Raw genomic sequence first — 19,112 nt, forward strand, 5'->3', positions numbered from 1 at the left:
GAAAGATCATTCCTGAACCACTCCAAGGCCTTTCCCCTAATACCATAGTGTGATAATTCATACAAAAGCTTGTCATGATGAATCGTATCAGAGGCCTTGGAGTATAGGAAAATATCAATAGTGTGTGATAAATTGTCTCTAGCTCGGGATACTTTATTAATGAATATCAGTGTAGCATGGGTTGTCGTGTGTTTTATTTTGGAAACCAAATTGTGAGTTGCAAATAATGCTACAATTATTTAGGAATTTTATGGTACAAGAATACACAAATTTTTCCAAGATTTTTGATAAGGAGGGTAATAAAGATATTGGCCGATAATTTCCCAATTGCCTTTTTTAAATATCGGTATAATTTTAGCAATTTTCATTTGAGCGGGGATGGCATCATTGACTAGAGATAGATTCATAATGTGTGCGAAGGGTGAGACAATCTCCATCACAACTTATTTTTAAAGGACAATATTAATATTATCATAGCCAGCATTTGTCTTAATCTTCTCTTCATTATTTATTTACAATATCAATTACTATTTTATTTATAACAATACATTATTATAACACAATTATAACAATACATTATTTACAATATCAATTATTTCTGTTTCAAGAAATAATTAATTTGTCATTTGGAGCTTTGAAGTGATGGAACTGCTTATCAATATCAGGAATATTTTGAGTGAGGTTTGGGGCAGTGTTTACAAAGTGTGTATTGAAACTTTCAGCAACTTCAACAGGGTCTTGGATACAAATACCATTACAAGTTATTTCCTGAATAGAACATTGTTTTTTTCTTTTCTTTTTTTTGACATAGCACATTATAACCTTCCATATGCTTTTTATGTCATTTCTGTGAGCAATGAATTGACGGCAATAATAATTTGTTTTTGCTCGTAATAAACTTGTTAGCATATTTTTTAAAATCTTTTATGTCTGTTTAGCAAATTCACTTGGCTTAGTTTTACTGTATACTTTTTAAAGATATTTTTTCCAACTTATTGATCTCAGAAGAGATTTCATGTCCCAAGGTGACCTCAGTTGTACTTTTTTTAAAATTTGACCAGGAAAACATTTTTATGTGAATATTTTTGTCGTACAATTGTATAAATGTTTCAGGAAGTGTATTAAAAGATTTAGCAGTTTCTTCTTTGTTAAACACTACATTCTAATCAGCTGATCTCAGCTATTTTTAAACCTTCCAATATTTTCTTCTGTCAATTTGTGAAGACCAGCTTTAAACATAAGGTTGTCGTGATTAATAGTTTGCGCAGATGTGCATGTAAAAATGGGGAAATGGGTAGAAGACAGAACTGTGATTCTGGTTGGTTGATTCATAAGTGGAGTGAAAGAGTGTGAGAGAATTATATCAAGGAAGTCTTGGCACAACGGTTTTTGATTACAATTCAACAAATTCATGTTGAAATCTCCCATCAGAATACAAGGATGATTTTGCAAAAAAGGTGTCATTAATAAATTCTGCATTGAAGCACAAGTCATTTTGGTTTGATTGATGTGGTTTATAGACAACTCCAATAATTACATTTTTCTTTCCAGAAATACAAATGATTATCCAATGACCGCTTATGCAATGATGGCAAGCCCTTCATAACGACTATGACAGTTTGAGGAGCACATTGAACAGCAGCTTGACACACCTCCTCAAACAGAGCAACTGATCAAGATGCGCGGGTTCTTTGTTCCGAGAGTTCTTTTCAGGATCGTCACTGAATCCCGCAGTCTTCAGTTGTATTTCACTTTGAGTAATATTCCCGTGGATGATTTTTATCGTCTCAATGAGGTTCTTCTTTGTCATTACCATCAGTCCAACAATCACGAGGACAATATCAGCGATGTTCAGCTTCCAGATTCTCTCGACTTCATTTTTCAGATGCTCGTATTTGGGTATATTCCTTATTTACATGTAATTCTGAACAAAGTCGCTGGGTAATGGCACTTCGATGAATAATGCCATTGTTTCCTTTTTGTATCTGAGTACTCTGTCCATTTGCAATGCTTTGCTTTTTATGTTCACGCTTGATGGGATGGTGAGGTTGTACATGAAGACTACATCCTCATTTTTCAACAACTGCTTTTGGCTCGTGTTTACATGATTTTTCCGAGACCAGTATATGAAAGTTTTTGCAGATGTGCCAACATATTACTCCACAGATATTATGGTGCCTTTGTGTATACACCTGTTCTGACATGAGTTTTTTAATGTCCTGAGAGGTGGTGATGCCTTCTGTTTCTACCTTGCAGAACCTACACTTGCCCAATTGACTCAATCCTGCCATCTTCTTAAAACCATTGGTATAATGTTTGTGATCTTCGACATTTATTATGACTCTTTCTCCATCCCAGTTAAGTTCTGTCCTGCATGAATTTTTTTATGTCGAGATAAATTTGATGAACGATCAAAACACTTGTTGCATTCAGAACGTGTGTGTAGGGCTTCTCTCCTGCATGGATATTTTTATGAGAACGTAAAGACAATGAGTAAGCAAATACTGCACTGCACACAGAACACTCAAACGATTTCTCCTTTATATGGATTATTTTATGGTTGAAATGAGGACGAGAGAAGAACCTTCAGAGTATAGGCTTTATTCCATTTGATTGAAGCCGCTTCTACGGGCACACCAGGAAATACAGACGCAGCATGGAGTACATAAGCAGTAAGGTACACACGCGCAACTAATCACCGCAAAATAAATCAGTATTATATATCAATCAGTATTCTCACCATTCAATGAGCACCAAGTGAGCCGCCGACATAAAACGACAATGCCCCAGGGACAAACCCCGCGGCCGAGCCGAACCTCAGCTTTATCTCTTCTGTGCTCGAGCCGGGCAACATGTGATCACGCGTCACGACCTTCAATTCACCACATTCTCCCCGTCTTTAAAATGTAACTAGAGGCCCAGCTAATGCACCATGATTACTTCAGCGCTACAGGAGTATACATTTCAAGCAATGTGAACTATCTAAACTACAGAAGCATACATGCCAAGCAGTGAGGATTATTTTGAGCTGTAGGAGCATGGTAATGAGCATCGATATATTATGTAACGAGCATATAGGAGCATGAGCATCGAGGATGCCGATAATCCCCTTTACAGATTGAGTCGGCGAGGGGGTATTATTCGTCGGCCTCTCCGGGAGTAGATGGCGGTTTCACTTGAGGGAGGCTTCCGATCCTCTTGGTGAGCCTCGACTCGTGCCGGAGATGACTCCCAGATCGCTCCCGGGTGGAACGCGGTAGCCCCGTCGTCACCCTTCTCGGGTGGAGTCCCTGGGGGGGGACACCTGGGGAGGGGATGTCAGAGGGAGGTGTGCCAGATGGTGGTGTACCTGCGGGAGGAGTGCCTGAGGGAGCCAAATGACGAACCGACACAGTGGTCTCCCTGCCATCCGGGAGCCTGACATGAGCGTATTCTGGATTAGTATCGATGAGTTCGACCTCTTCCACCATGGGTTCATACTTGCTTTGTCGTACCGGGCGTTTCATGAACACTGTTCCGGGATGGGTTAGCCAGTTGGGCACCGATTGGCCGTCAACATAACGTCGCTGGTGAGTAAACATTCGTTCGTGAGGAGTTGCATTGGTGGACGTGCAGAGCAAAGAGCGTATGGAATTCAGAGCGTCGGGAAGGGTAACCTCCCACCGCTCGGGGCCCAGTCCTCTTGATTTCAACGCCAGAGTTACGGCTTTCCAAATGACCCCGTTATACCGTTCCACCTGACCATTACCCTGTGGGTTGTAACCCGTCGTTCGACTAGTTGCTATGCCGTGCTCTAATAGGAATTGTTTTAGCCCGGCCGACATGAAACACGGCCCTCTGTCTGAATGTATGTACGAAGGTTTCCCAAACATAGCGAAGAGGTCAGACAGACATTTCACGACAGTGCCCGAGGTCATATCCGAGCACGGAAACGCGAAAGGGAACCTTGAATACTCATCAACAACAGTGAATATGTATCTGTTGTCTGTCTCGGTCGGCAGGGGCCCTTTGAAGTCAATGTTTAGTCTCTCGAAGGGAGAAGTGGCCTTGATCAGTCTGCCAGAAGCCGCACCATAGTATCTGGGTTTTAGTTCAGCACAAACAGGGCATGAAGCATTCATTTGTTTAATATCTTCAATAGAATAGGGCAGGTTCCGTCTGCGTACGAAATGTGCCATTCTGGTTACCCCCGGGTGGCACAGAGACACATGGAGGTCTTGCAAAGCCCGACTGATTGCCGCCGAGCAGTAGACCCGCGAGAAGGTGTCTGCAGCAGGGCTTTCCCTCCCGGGCCGGTAAACAATGTCGTAACTATAGCAGGCTAGGTCTATCCGCCATCTCATAATTTTTTCATTCTTAATTTTCCCGTTATTTTTCCCATCAAACATGAATGCCACGGATCGTTGGTCCGTAACGAGCGTGAAGTGGTTTCCCAGTAAATAATGTCTCCATTTACGCAGCGCTTCGACAATGGCGTACGCCTCCTTCTCTATTGCCGAGTGTCTCTGCTCGCTTCCAGAGAGAGTTCTCGAGAAGAACGCGACGGGTCGCCCAGACTGATTAAGCGTAGCAGCTATCGCGTGATCAGAAGCATCTGTTTCCACCACGAAGGGCACCGAGCTATCGATCGATAATACCACGGAATTACTGATATCGTCTTTGAGGTTGTGGAAAGCTGTTACAACAGCGGCATCTGGTGGAAAGTTTTTGCAATGCACTAGGGGATGTATTTTCTCGGAGTATTGCGAAATCCATCTCGCATAGTAAGCGAACATGCCGATCACCCGGCGCATTGTCTGCAGGTCCTGAGGTGGGGGTAGCTCACGAAGTGGGCGCAATCGCTCAGGATCAGGCTTAATCGTGCCGTCGGCTATCGTGTAGCCGAGTAGGTCAATTGACCTTGCCGAGAATACGCATTTCTCGTAGTTGAGAGTCAGATTATATTTTCTAGCAATGCTCAAGAATCTGTCCAGATTCATGTCATGTTCCCCCTGATCCCTACCGCACACTGTGACATTGTCCACGTAAACAAAAGTGTCTTTGAGGTTTTCATCTGAGATGATGTCGTCCATAACCCATTGGAAGCAAGCCACTCCATTCGTGACACCGAATGGAATTCTCCTGAATTGGAAGAGGCGCCTACCTGCCTGGAATGCGGTGTAAGGTTTGTCTTCCTCTCGGATGGGAATTTGGTGATAGGCGCTTCGCAAGTCGATGGTGCTGAATATCTTATAATTGGCCACGCGTTCGACCATCTCGTCTATGCGCGGCAGGGGGTAGGCGTCGAGTTGGGTGAAGCGATTGACCGTTTGGGAATAATCGACAACCATTCGTTTCTTATGGTTCTGACTGCTGGTCACCAACACCTGTGCGCGCCATGGCGAATCGCTCGGTTCTATAATTCCTTCTTCCAGTAATCGCTTGGTTTCTGAAGTGATGAAATTCATGTCAGCAGTGGTATATCGCCGCGATTTGATCGCTATCGGTTTGCAGACCGGCGACAGGTTAGCGAACAGCTGGGGGGACGTTACCTCTGCGGTAGTCAAGGCATTTAAAATTAGACGAGGTTTGCTTCCTCCAAAGGGTATTTCGACGCTCGTGTGCTGCTTGAGGACATTATGACCCAGAATTACGTCTGCGCACAAATCACGAAGCACCAGTACCCTTACATCCCGATGCGTGTACCCTTTTACGTCCAATTCAACATTGCAGTACCCTCGTACGCGGGACTGTAGTGATGTGGAGGCCATGCATACCGTATTGTCTGTCGGGTGGATTTTCCATTTCCTGCCCTTCACTAGTGAGCTGTTGACGAAACTTTCAGAGCTACCGGTATCAATCAGTGCCTCAGCCATATGCCCGTTAATTCGTACGTTGATGATAGCCTTGGATAGATTCCCCGGGGAGGCTGCAGTTAGTTTCTTTTGTGAGTAGAGGGCCGCAGAAGTGGGTTTATTTCTCCTTAGAGTAGATTTACATACCCTGGCATAATGCCCTTTCTTGTCGCAATTCATGCATGTGGCATCTCTGGCGGAGCATTTTTGGCGGGGTGTCTTTTGTACCCACAAAAGAAACATTTACCAACCGGAGCAGTTGCTGAGGAGTTTGACGTGACCTGTGTATCCGGCTCCTCGGGTGTTTCTCCATCCCTGTGTCTGGCTGTGTCTGTGCCAGTGGGGTTCCTTGAGTTTCCACTGTAGCGGCGTTCATTAGCAGCATCGGTGTCCCAAATGACTCAGATTGCTGCTGTGCCGTATCCATCGCTCGAGCCTGATCGACTACCTTTTCAAGAGTGGGTTGCGCTTTCTCTAGTAAGCGTTGCCGTATGTGGGCTGATCTAAGTCCTTGGATGAATGCCTCCCGGGTCGCTTCCTTTCGGTGTTCCTCGGCGCTTACGGCCCGGAAGCTGCAGTCTTTTCCCAGCTGATTCAGAGCTTGCAGGAACTGATCGATTGTCTCCCCGGCTGCTTGCTTGCGTGTGTTGAGAAGATGTCGTATGTATATCTCGTTCTTGCGCTTCACGTAGAGCGCCTGCAGCACGTCGATCGCTGCTTCGTAAGTGTCGCACTCCGAGAAGAGCCTGTATACGCCGGGCGAGACATGATTCACGAGGGCGGCCAATTTGTCAGCTCCCTCTTCGATGATGGTCAGATAGTGTGAGAAGGAACGGAACCAATGCGACCATTTCATTTCTGAGTCAGTCGCGTTTGGGTCTGCGTCGAACCTCTCTGGTTTGTAGATCTTGTCCATCGTTGGTTGAGAGAGCCGAGAAAACCAAATGGAATAAATTGAAATGAGGACAAGAGAAGAACCTTCAGAGTGTAGGCTTTATTCCATTTGATTGAAGCCGCTTCTACGGGGACACCAGGAAATACAGACGCAGCATGGAGTACATAAGCAGTAAGGTACACACGCGCAACTAATCACCGCAAAATAAATCAGTATTATATATCAATCAGTATTCTCACCATTCAATGAGCACCAAGTGAGCCGCCCAAATAAAACGACAATGCCCCAGGGACAAACCCCGCGGCCGAGCCGAACCTCAGCTTTATCTCTTCTGTGCTCGAGCCGGGCAACATGTGATCACACGTCACGACCTTCAATTCACCACAATGGTGACGTAAAGTTGCTGACCGATTAAATGCCTTGCCGCATTGTGAACACTTGAAAGGTTTCTCTCCCATGTGGATTCTGTAATGTCGACGTAAATTTGCTGATGGATTAAATGCCTTCTTACATTGTGAACACTTGAAAGGTTTCTCTCCTGTGTGGATTCGTTGATGTACTTTCAAATGCTTCGTCGTGGTAAAATCCTTATTACAAACAGAACACTTGAAAGGCTTCTCTCCCGTGTGGATTTTTTATGTTCCTTTAAATATGAAGCAGATGCAAATGCCTTGCTGCACACAAGACGCTTGTAGGGTTTCTCTCCTGTGTGTATTTTTTGATGTATTTTCAATGGTGTGATGTAGGTAAATTCCTTATTGCAAACAGAACACTTAAATGGCTTCTCTATCTGTTCCATGTGCATCTTTTGATGTCGATATAAATATGAAGAAGTGAATTCCTTACTGCACAGGGAACATTTATAAGACTTCTCTCCTGTGTGTTTTACTTTATGATAATTCAAAGTTGATAAGCAATAAAATTCCTTGCTACACGCAGTACACTTGTATGGCATTTCACCTTTATGTATTGCTTCACACCTCTTTTAATATGTTAATGAACAAAATGCTTTCTTGCAAACAGAACACTTGTGCAGCTTCTCCTTCCTTTCACTTTTCTTGAATGTCGTTATACAATTGTTCTTCGTTTTAACACCACGGCTATATTTGTTGTCCTCCTTACAAGAAGTCTGTGTCATGTTCTGATTGAAAGAAACTTCTGTGTAAAACAAATGGGAACTTGACTTGACAGAAGAAACCATTTTCCTTTGATTATCTGCAAAAACAATTCAGAAAGGAATCAATAAATCACTCATGTTGTGAAAAAACAACACAACAACACAGCCAAAGAAAAATTTTTTAAACCATGTACTCCGTTTCCATTAAAATTGGTCCTATATCTGTATTCATCTCTCACACGGCAGAAGGTACATTGAAAGTATTCCATAAATGGCAGAAATTAAAACTTTCCCAATAACGAACTTGGTTGTTCTGTGTGCTTTCGCTGGTAGACATGAAAAATGAAGTGATTTCTCCAGCAAGGACCATTGAAGCAGGAGAAGGCAATTTAGATTTGGCCCAAAGCCTTCGCTATCCAAAGGATGGGCGATCCTTTTTAAATGCTGAGCATCAAGCAAGGAAGTAGCACGTGCAATTTTTAAAGTCTTTCTTGTGACTTGATTAAGGTTTGAACCACTGACCTCTCAGACTTATAGCGGACGTTCTCTATCCATTACGTCACTGAGTCAAGTTGAAAGGAGGCCATTAGGCTCATTCGTGAAAAAAAGTGTGTCAAAGTGCACGATCCACCACATGACAAGCGTAAAAAAAAAAAACAACAAAAAAAACTTGTAGCCGAGATTATTCTCCAACATCAAGAGTCAGCCCAGTGAAGGACAAGGAAGGGAATGGGAAAGAATGACCTTATTATAAAACAAAGCAAACGAGAAAAATATAATTTGATTCCGTAATGACCGTCGATGTGTGAACGTTTCCCACAAATAATGACATTTGAATGAATTTGGTTTATTAATGAGCTGTGCATATAAATTCACAGCCTTAAGGTGAGTCGAGAAAGAGACAGAGACAGAGACAGAGAGAGAGAGCTCCCTTGTACAAGGTACACTCATCGATGTCTGTCAATTGGACAAGCAGAATGTTGTGGTTCAGACCTTTGTCTTGAAAGGATGATTCATCTACAAACTCAGACTTCACTTTCACTTTCACAATAAAACATGAAACGAAAGAAATTTCACAAAAACTAAACAATGATATGACTGAATCAAGAATTTTCATATTTATTTCAAGAAAATCTTTAAAAACAAATGAGAAATGATATAAAACTCGAGAGATGTTCATCAGAGCACAGACCCATGTCCCGCAGTGCTGGATATAACTGCTACAAGTTTTATTTTCGGGATTTTGTTAAAACGGATTAAAAGAAGTAAACAGATGGGCCACACTGAAAGCTTACACTGTATCTTCACAGAACCAACCATGATGTCAGGGTGCTGTTATATATCAATTTTGAAAGGATGGTAAAACCATCTAATTACAACTGAGTTTATTGTACTAACCATCTAATTACAACTGAAAGCACAGATAGAACAACCAAGTTAGTTATTGGGAAAGTTTTAATTTCTGCCATTTATGGAATACTTTCAGTGTAGCTTCAGCCTTGTGAGAGATGAATACAGATATAGGACAAATTTTAATGGAAACAGAGTACATAGTTTTAAAAAAAAAATTCTTTAGTTATTGTTGTTTTTTATTTATAAGAATAATAAGTTTATTTATAAGAATAATAAACAATTTAGTACACTTGTGCATGACAAGCGATACATCGTAACTTCCCTCCAATCATTATATATATATATATTTTTTTTTATCAGTGTTTGCATTTTTTTTTTTACAACCACAGGTAGTCATTCTTAGGAGTTAAAGTCTATCTACAGGCCTAGGTTTAAAGCATCTTCCAGCCTGACCCATCGTAGGATGTTTTTCCAATCAAACAAAATAAATATATAAATATTCAGGACGTCCAGGAAAATGCTCAGGATCGACATTAACATTTTCACCATTTGGAATCTGATCGGTATTCATGATTTGTATAAACGCAAGTAAACAGGAATGGGGAAGAGAGGATGGTCGAGAGGAAGCACACTCTCCTCTAAAGTCTAAACCATCTCGCCTGGGTTTGAATCTTGACCCAGCTCTAAACTGTCATCCTGGGGTTTCACAGACAGGGTGATTCATCAATGCGTGTGCCATTCCTCAGATGGACGTTAAACTGGCCGTCCTGGCTGCCAGCATTAGTTGGTGGTCGTTAAAGATTCCACGGTGTCCTTTGTGAAGAGTCGGCAAGCTATCACTGGCACCTTGAACAAATTCCAAATTCCTGGCCTCACTACTGTTGGGAAGGCAACGTTAAACCACCCAGTTTAACCCTTGCCAAGAAACTACATCGGCAGCATCGACGTTCTGTAACAGAGTATGGTACATCAGAATAAGAATCGGAGAAACAGGAATGGAGGAATCAATAACATGGCTGAGATTTTCATTCACAATTTAATATCAAACTTGACAGAGATTTGTACCTTGGGAGAAATAACAAGTCCTGGATATACAGTGGTAAAGTTTACTCTGAATTGTGATATTATTATTATTATCATAAACCCTAAAATTACAATATCAATCATGTGTTTATGCTTCAAACCTTCATCTTGAGGGAACGAATCATCAACAAACTCGGACTTCACCTTCACTTTCGCAATAAAATCTGAAACAAAAACAATCCACTTATAAATCAAAATTTTAAAGACTGACATTTTAAAAAAGTTTAAAAAAACATTCATCATAATATATCAACAAAAACTCACTTTACGATCTCAACGATTTTTAATTCATGTTAAAGTCTCCAGTAACGGATTGTATCATCCTCACGGAGACCAGGCCTTAAAGGAAACGGAGACGGGAAGAAAAGGACAATATAATGGAAGAGTTTTTGTAAAAGAGGAAATGTAAAACATACCAGTTGAAAAGGGAAGGTTAGAACTGTTAGGAGATACGAGAAGATAAATAATTCTCGAACTGAGCGGTGAAGGGAAAGAAACAAACACCATAACTGTGACGTCGTAGCTTGCCAAGTATTTTGTTGTCGAGGTAATTGCGGAGGTATACAAGCAAACAGTTCTCGGGGGGAAGGGGGGGCAGAAACCAAAGTAATATTTCTGCAAAAGGGAAAGCGATCCAAAATTACGGCATAATTTAAACAAATTGAGTTTTGAGGTGAGACCGGGAGAGTTGATAAGTCAGACTATTTTAGACTCGACTTTGTCAAGTAAATATTTCGAGCTTGAACTTCCCTAGTTGCAAGAACAGTACTCTATAAAGGGACCAAAATATATATATATATATATATATATATATATATATATATATATATATATATAAAACTCTCATCTTGTATGCATGTATGTATGTTCCCGAAATACAGCCAAGACGGTACATGATAGCGCAAAAATTTTCAGCCCAAATTACTCGCCATTCACCTGTGGTGTGCAGTATCAAGTTTCGTTAAAATCGGGAAACGAAAAAAATTATTAAAAAATCAATTCCCAATTCAGTCAAGTACTCTTCGGGAGAATTTGATCAATGCAAACAACCTCAGCGATATAGTTCGCTGGAGCTATCTTTTTTTTCTTGAAATGATTTATTTTAAAATATAAAACATTTACTACAGACAAACGATGATTTATTTTCTAGCATAAAATAAACATCGTCATTTTGATCTAATACTTCCGTGTTCATTAATTAATAAAAATGTGTTTAGAAGATTACGCACAATAATTTCTTCGACTTTCTTTTCTCCGTTTTTTTTTTCACATTGACGCGCAATATCAAGTTTTGTTCAAATCGGGCAACGAAAAAAATTATTAAAAAATCAATTCCCGATTCAGTCACGTACTCTTCGGGAGAATTTCATCAATGCAAACAACCTCAGCAGTATAGTTTGCTGGAGCTATCTTTTTCCTTTTCTTTTTTTTTGAAATGATTTGTTTTTATCAACCGGTCGCAACGGGAACCCAAACGGGTTCACAGGTTGTCTAGTCCTATATATAAATCGGAGAACTGCTCAGACGAGAAGCGTCTTCGACATCTGAACAGGACTTTGATAAATGATGGTGTTGCTTGGTCACTGATCTCTCAATACCGAACATCTCCTGTCTCTCCAAGAGTACTGAGGCAATACCTCATTAGGGATTCTGGGTTAGTTGTTATCCCAGTAACCTCACCATATCCTTTGCGGAATTTGTTAATTTGCTTTCATGCCTGATCAATACCGATGGAAGTGATTGCAATGGGATTGATGCTGAATGTGAACTCGTCGGCTTTGAACTGTTGATCACCCAGATGGCAGGGTGTGAGTACTGCAGTTGGTTCATTCGTGCAATATATTCTGAGATGTGCATTGCATAGTGCAGCCTGTTGTCTGCAAATAATCAGATGCACAGTTGCTCGAGTGATGCGAGATGCAAATCTCACTGCTGTTCATGAGTGCTGCATATGAACTGCAACAATGTAACGACTTGATCAATGCAAATCATTGCCCATTTGTGCGTGGGACACTCCTGATTACTTGTATCATATTCTCCATCCATCGCTTCATTTCTGGGGCTGACATTTTTCCGATCCTTTCTTGCTGAGCCGATTGGATGCCAGTGTGGGATTTGCATGCTTTTGACACTTTCTACAGGTTATCTCTCAGTCATGGGCATCTGGATTTTCTTCAAAATAATACATCAAGCCCTTTCGAATAATTTAAGAACTCATTAGAATTACCCTTGAGAACTAACTACACATGGTGAGTTTGAAAAGTTCTTCTTCTTCTTCTTCTTCTTCTTCATTTTTGAGGATGCATGGAATGACAGTCAAATATAGAAGTGGCTTCACCGCTTAAAAATATTTTTGTTTAACCCTCCTGTTGCTTTCATATGTACAATTTAGATAAATGATGACTTCAACGAAAAAACAAGAGGAAAGAAGATAATGAATAAGTTGAAAATTGAAGGAATTTCTTGGAAAATGAAAACACCAGCACAAGACGGAGAGATATGGAGAAGTATGACCTCAGGATGACACAGTAATCTCTGTACCCTTTAACCTCGGTATTACACGGTAATCTCTGTACCCTTTAACCTCAGGATGACACAGTAATCTCTGTATCTTTTAACCTCAGTATTACACGGTAATCTCTGTGCCCTTTTGCCTCGGTATTTCACGGTAATCTCTGTGCCCTTTTGCCTCGGTATTACACGGTAATCTCTGTGCCCTTTAACATCGGTATTACACGGTAATCTCTGTACTACACAGTGATCTGTTCCCCTTTAACCTCAGGATGACACAGTAATCTCTGTACCCTTTAACCTCGGTATTACACGGTAATCTGTTCCCTTTACCCTCAATATTACACGGTGTTCTCTGTACCCTTTAACCTCGGTATTACATGGTAATCTCTTTATCCTTTTGCCTCGGTATTACACGGTAATCTCTGCACCCTTTTGCTTCGGTATTACACGGTAATCTCAATGCCCCTTTGCCTCGGTATTACACGGTAATCTCTACGCCCTTTTGCCTCGGTATTACACGGTAATCGCTGTACCCTTCACCCTCGGTATTACACGGTAATCTCTGTACCCTTCACCCTCGGTATTACACGGTAATCTCTGTACCCTTCGCCCTCGGTATTACACGGTAATCTCTGTACCCTTCACCCTCGGTATTACACGGTAATCTCTGTACCCTTCGCCCTCGGTATTACACGGTAATCTCTGTACCCTTCGCCCTCGGTATTACACGGTAATCTCTGTACCCTTTGTCCTCGGTATTACACGGTAATCATTGTGCCCTTTTGCCTCGGCATTACACGGTAATGTCTGTACCCCTTTACCTCGGTATTACACGGTAATCTCTGTACTCTTTTACGTCAGTTTCCAGACTTAGACTAACATGAGATTCCCCACTTAAATGATTTCCTGAAATAGTGCACAGCACGAACGAGCACGGTAACGGGAAAAGCAAGGTGCGGAGAGAACGCTCACGTCCCGCGTCCCAACTCCTTATCCTCGGGTGGATTGACCCTGGACCCGCGGTCTGGCGAAGAATCTCCAGGTACGACCGTGTTTCCTCCATCAGAACCGCTCGTGGATCAGCGGGAGTTCGCTCTGTGATCTTCACCGGAGAGATTTCGGTTCATGACGCACAGCAGGAGATGGTAATGTCGAGTGTAGTAAAGTACGGTACTGTGAGGTAGTGTGTAGTCGGATAGTACAATACGATAGACGAGTTCAGAACGTGAGATATTCCCGTAAAACTGAAACCACGTGCAGCGCCGCGAACCTTCAACAAACAATATTATTCCCCATTTCAAGACCACAGATTCTCCACGTTAATTTATTCGCCATTTCAAGACCACAGATTCTCCACCTCTGTCAGGTCAGGTTCGATTTGTGACCTGCTACAGGTACCATGTAAACCTGTACTAACCTGTTCCATGGTCGGGTTGTCGGCGACTAAACCGTCTCCCCCACCAGGTTTTCTGGTGAGGAGGGTGTTTGGATATGGACACCCAGCAGGATTAAAAACAAAACATGTCAAAGGGCGGAGGAGCTCCTTGTGAGCCAATGGCCATCCATATCTAGTGCCCAACTGTGTCTGCGGACGTCCTCCTGCAGTTGGGTCACTTCTTATTAGGAGGTTGGTGGCAGGATTTGCACTCCAGCCACCGTAAAACCCTTCATTCCGCAAAACGCAAAAACGCAAAAAAATCTGAAAACCCACTCCGTGGGAGTACCTCCTGTGCAGCTTCCCTTCGCAGGGCAGCTCACCGGATGACGGGATTGGGGCAAAGCCTTCGGGACCCCCAATCTTTATTAGGAGGGAAACCACGGGGTAACATCCCTGGGTCAGATTGCGGGAGAGTGTGTCGGAGTGGTGCTGAGGTGTCGTCCACCAGACGGCGGTCTCCTTGGGTTAACCTGAGGCGGTCCCTTCGGGTGGGTGCCTGGAATGTCCTATCCCTAAGAGAGGATGATCACCTGTCTCTGTTATCATCTGAGCTCAAGCGTTTGGACATCGGGATTGCAGCTCTCTCTGAGGTTCGGAGACCGGATTGCGGCGAGATAATGGTGGGTGGTTACACCTACTATTGGTCTGGTCGCTCTGATGGTTACCATACCCAAGGAGTTGCTGTAGCTGTGTCCAATAAGCTGACCCCAATGATAATTGAGGTAACACCGGTCAACGAGCGTATTATGAGATTAAGGATTCGTCACTCCTTAGGTGTCATTTCCCTGGTCTCTGTTTATGCTCCGACTGAGGCGAGTGATCTCACCGTGAAGGCTGCATTCTACGCCACACTCGAGTCTGTGGTTGATCAGTGCCCCAGACGAGATACACTTCTAGTCTTGGGGGATTTCAATGCATCGACTGGAACTGATAGGGACGGTTATGAGGTGTGTGTTGGTCCCCATGGGTCAGGAACTATGAACCAGAATGGCACTAAGTTCCTTGACTTTGCAAGAAGTCATGGACTTAGGGTGGCTGGTTCATGGTTTCAGCGCCCACAAGCTCATCGCTGGACTTGGTATTCCAACGCTGGCGGTGTGGCAAAGGAGATTGACCATGTCCTCATTGACGGTCGTTGGAGGATGATCCAGAACTGCAGGGTCTACCGGAGTGCTCAGTTCCTCAATACTGACCACAGGCTTGTTGTAGCAACTCTAAAGCTGCACCTTAAATCCTGGAGAATGGTACCATCCCAGCCGAGGCTGGATGTTGCCAAGCTCAGGGATGAGAGAGTAGCTGAGGAGTTTGCAAACAGGCTGAGTGGACACTTGGGGGTCTGGGTGCTTTGGGGGGTCCTGAAGAGTTGTGGAGCGCCTTCAAGACCACCGTCCTTGATGTTGCCGGTGGATGCCTTGGAGCTCACCGCAGGGCAAAGAAGAATTTTGTCTCTCAAGGGACACTGGATACCATTGACCAGAGTCGCAGGGCCAGGCTGAATGGCAGAGCTGAGCTGTTCAGGGAGCTGAGGCGTAAAACTGTACGTGCACTGAGGGTGGACAAGGAGGCCTATGTGCGAGGAATCTGTGAGGGGGTAGAGCATCACCTGTGGACAGGTGATTCTCGTCCCGCTTACAGGGGAATTCGCGCATTACGTTCATCCAAGCCCATCCCTCGGAGCACTACAGTTCGAGCAGAGAGTGGTAGGCTCTTGACAGAGGAGTCTGAAGTGAAGGCCCGCTGGGCCGGTTACTTTGAGCGGTTGTACCAGGCTGATCCCCCAACTGTCGAGTTGAACGTCAAGGGTGTTACAATCCCTGTTGCTGACCCTCGAATCAACTGTGGTCCACCTACGCTTGTGGAAACACGGGCTGCGGTGAACCAGTTGAAACGGGGCAAAGCTCCAGGGATCTGTGGCATCCATGCCGAACTTCTCAAGGCTAGTGGAAATGCTGCACTCGTGTCGTTGTATGCATTTTTGTGCTCTGCCTGGAACACAGGCATCATCCCAACTGACTGGAAGAGGGGCCTTGTTGTCCCTCTCTGGAAAGGGAAGGGTGATCGCCAAGACTGCAACAACTACCAAGGGGTGACGCTGCTCTCAGTGCCGGGCAAGGTCTTTGCTCGGATAATTCTCGATAGGGTTCGCCACCATCTGCTTGAGCACCAGCGTCCAGAGCAGTCAGGCTTTACACCAAAGAGGTCAACGATTGACCATATCCTTGCACTTCGTGTCCTCACTGAACGCAGACGAGAGTTTCGGCAGGGGCTGCTTGCAGCCTATGTTGATCTCTGTAAAGCGTTCGATTCAGTGAATCGGGATGTCCTCTGGAGGATTCTTGGTCTTCGTGGGGTGCCACCAAAACTGATCGATCTGATGTCTGAACTCTACTCTGGTACTGAGAGTGCTGTGAAGTGTGGTGGTACCATCTCTGACTTATTTCCAGTTGTTACTGGAGTTCGTCAGGGATGTGTACTTGCCCCCACACTTTTCAGCACTTGTATGGACTGGATTCTAGGGAGGATGTCGGAGAGATCAAGTTGCGGTGCGTCATTTGGGAATGTCAAGATCTCGGACCTTGACTTTGCAGATGATGCAGTCATCTTTGCGGAGACTTTAGACATCCTCTTAGGGGCCCTCGAGGTGCTGAATGAGGAGTCGGAGCCGTTGGGATTACGGGTTTCTTGGGTAAAAACTAAGATCCAGGCTTTCGGTGACATCTTGGATGCTGCTGTCCTGTCTGTGTCTGTTTGTGGTGAGGATGTTGAGGTCGTGGAGAGATTCACTTACCTTGGCAGTGATATTCATGTCTCTGCTGGCTGCGAGTCAGAGGTCAATAGACGTCTGGGTCGAGCCTGGGGAGTCATGGATTCACTGGATCATGGGGTGTGGCGCTGCCGGTACCTGTGCGGGAGGACGAAAGTCCGAGTCTTCAGGTCCTTGGTACTTCCAGTCTTGCTCTATGGGTGCGAGACTTGGACTCTGACCAAGGATCTGAGACGGAGACTTAATTCCTTTGGTACCAGGTCTCTTCGGAGAATCCTTGGCTATCGCTGGTCGGATTTTGTGTCCAACGAGCGGTTGCTGAGAGAGACTCGGATGAGATTTGTTACCTGCATAGTCCGTGAGCGTCAGTTGCGGCTGTATGGACATGTGGCTCGTTTTCCTGACTCTGATCCTGCTCACCAGATTCTCTCAGCGAGGGAGTCTCATGAGTGGAGGAGGCCAGTGGGTCGACCACGTGCCTCATGGTTGCAACAGGTTGACCATCATCTCAAGGAGATGGGGATGGGCCTGGCATCTGCCTGGGGGATGGCCAGACGGAGGCCCCTGGAGTACCGGCGGAAAGTGGACGCAGCGACGTGCTGTTCTGGCACATGCTCCCATACCTGACCTGACCTGATTCTCCACGTTAATTTATTCGCCATTTCAAGGCTGCAGATTCTCCACGTTAATTTATTCACCATTTCAAGACCACAGATTCTCCACGTTAATTTATTCACCATTTCAAGACAACAGATTCTCCACGTTAATTTATTCACCATTTCAAGACCACAGATTCTCCACGTTCATTTATTCACCATAAGTTTGGTGGTAATGAGCCCAGTAATTTTGGCATGATTGGTGCTCCAGACAGAAAATGACATTTATTAGAAGAGAAGATGACACGCAAATATATTTCGAGGAATGGAACTGCAATAAAAGAAACCACACAAAACAAATACTTTGAATCAACATTCCGGTTAAATCCTCACTGTAATAAAGCAAACTATATTCAGAATCAGTAGTTAGTTTCGAGATTATAAAAAAATAAACAACATGAATGTAAACGATGAAACATTCCAGCACAACATTACCTTCTACCTTGAGGAAGAACTTTTGCTTCCACAAGTGTATTATTTCAGCTTATCATGCCTGATCTTTCGGTAAATGAAGACACAGGAGCGCAGAAAGGAAAAACTGGTTGTAGGAAGGACAATGATACATATCTGATTATATTTAACAATTTTGAGCAACATCTTCCTTTGATCAGTGATTATCTAAGGACCGTTTAAATAACACCTTGAAGGTCAACAGCAATAGATCAGCTGGCAAGGTTACCTTCAAAACTACCACATGACCGTGTGAGAAGTATGCTGAAAAGCAGTTTGATACACCTTCTCAGACACCCAGAAGGATTTAACCCAGTTATTGACCAACATCATCATGCGAGACAAATCGTCGGAGAAGAAATCAAAATGGCAGAAGAGACGAAAGTGTGTGGTACCATCATTAGGATAAGTCTGACATGCAGGTTATGAATGTGCTATGGGGTGACGATCCCACACAGTATCGGTTACTTTCTTTCTTGAAAGGGAAATGTTGTTCACTTCACATCGTGTCAGGAAAAATGAAACAAAAAGTTATTACCTCTGCCAACCTTATGTTTTCACCCGTGTCTGTTTGTGTGCAACATTCAGTGCCCTCCATAAGTATTGTAACGGTGAAGTGAAATTTGTTATTGTTATTTACTCAAGTAGTACGGGCCCGGAGGGACGGGCCCGAAGGGGCGTGCCCAAAGGTGAGTGCCAGTATGTGCAGCCTCTCTCTCTTTCTCTCTCAAACCTCAAAAAGGCACATCCGCGGGTCCCCAGCAATATTCCTGGCAAGTTTCAATCGTGCAAAAGAAATAATAAAAAATAAAAAATAAATAAATAAACATTAATTGTGATGTCATTCGTGATGTCATAGCACCGTGTCCTGTCATTGGTCGACAGATAAATGGCCGTAACTTGGGAACCGCTCGTCCGATTAATATCAAACCTTGAAAAGCACATCAGCAGGTCCCCGGCAATATTCCTGGCAAGTTTCAATCAGATCGGACCGTCGATTGTGCAAAA

The 19,112-nt window shown here is 43.6% G+C and overlaps 1 pseudogene across 1 annotated transcript; it reads right to left on the bottom strand.

The window, feature by feature from the left end:
* Positions 1-6,795: 6,795 nt before the first annotated feature.
* On the bottom strand, positions 6,796-14,123 carry LOC147009155 (uncharacterized; annotated as a pseudogene). The gene is made up of 3 exons (XR_015052984.1): positions 13,769-14,123; positions 10,384-10,446; positions 6,796-7,944 (listed from the first exon to the last, which is right to left on the bottom strand). The product of XR_015052984.1 is annotated as an uncharacterized LOC147009155 (transcript).
* Between the last annotated feature and the right edge of the window lie 4,989 nt (positions 14,124-19,112).

This window comes from Eptatretus burgeri, chromosome 17 (assembly GCF_056783735.1).
Source record: "Eptatretus burgeri isolate ZD-2024b chromosome 17, Ebu_testis_v1, whole genome shotgun sequence".
Taxonomy (NCBI): domain Eukaryota; kingdom Metazoa; phylum Chordata; class Myxini; order Myxiniformes; family Myxinidae; genus Eptatretus; species Eptatretus burgeri.